Here is a 1234-nt window from a genome sequence, read left to right as displayed (position 1 = left end):
TGGTGTTCTGCACTGATAACTTGTCACGTTTTGTTGTGACTGATCCTTCTTCGTTCTCGTTCTGCATTCACTGCACACACTTATTAAATGTACTTTTCGTATTTTCGGTTTTGCAATCACCTGTTTTTTGTGAAGTGTAATGGCGTTTGCAAAACCGAAAACAAGTCAAATACATCGAATGTGTGTGAGCAGTGATCTCAAAACAAGAAAGAAGAGGATCAATCACAACAAAACATGTCAATCTATTAGTTCAGGACACCATACAAATGGGCCAGCAAAACTGTATAATGAAAAATCGAGTTGTCCAATAAACAGAACCCACTGGTGATGGGACGGAGATGCTGAAGCGGGTTTGGGCACCAAGATAGAAGAGTGTTTTTGCATAAAACGCGAGACCTATATCCACTAAAGTTGTTATAAATTAGTAGTCTGTTACTCTGTACCTCCACAATAATAATTACTGTCATTACCTTATCTTATTCTAGATGTTGTTATGGCTTCACTGCAGAAGCTGTTTCCTCGAAGTTTGTTAAGTGAAAATGGGCTGAATAGCTGTGTGGTTCTCAATAATCGTGTAAAGACTGCCGTTGTTTCAGGTGAATAATTTATTTCTTCACAAAATTCTCATCGAAATCTTACTTTGTACTGGCCATCCTTGCTGCTCCTTTTATACTTGTTATATACCTTTTGCTACAAACAGCAAACTCGCCAATTACAATTACAAAAGTTATTGGCAATTACAAAAATTAGCAACATACAGTAGTTACAAATGAAATTAATTAAATGTGATACATAATCAATGATAATTCTTCGTTTTGAAGAAAATATCGTCAAACTGCTTTGAATAAACAATGCTGATTACAATTTTGTTAATTACACAGAAACCGCTCTATCCAAAATCTTCCTGGTTTCAAATATGGGTGTGAACAGAATTTCAATAAATATTACAGTAGTCCAAATAATCGCTTGTTTACATTGTCAATAAGATTTTGTTCTATGAGTTCAGTAATTACTGTGTAATTGGGTGTTTTTGTGGTTAGCAATTTCATATTAAGCTGTCAGTATGTTAATAAGAGTTGTTAAAGGTTTAAAACATTATAAAAAGTACTTTTTGTTCTCTTTCATTATTGGATTTCTCATAAGTGAATGGCTTTAATCGTAACTAGTCGAACAGATTGTAGCCCACATGTTCCTAGCATTTGATTACTGTGGTACTGATGAGTACTTTGATATG

This window comes from Schistocerca gregaria, chromosome 8 (genome assembly GCF_023897955.1).
Source record: "Schistocerca gregaria isolate iqSchGreg1 chromosome 8, iqSchGreg1.2, whole genome shotgun sequence".
Classification (NCBI taxonomy): Eukaryota; Metazoa; Arthropoda; class Insecta; order Orthoptera; family Acrididae; genus Schistocerca; species Schistocerca gregaria.
This window is presented reverse-complemented; position numbering follows the sequence as displayed.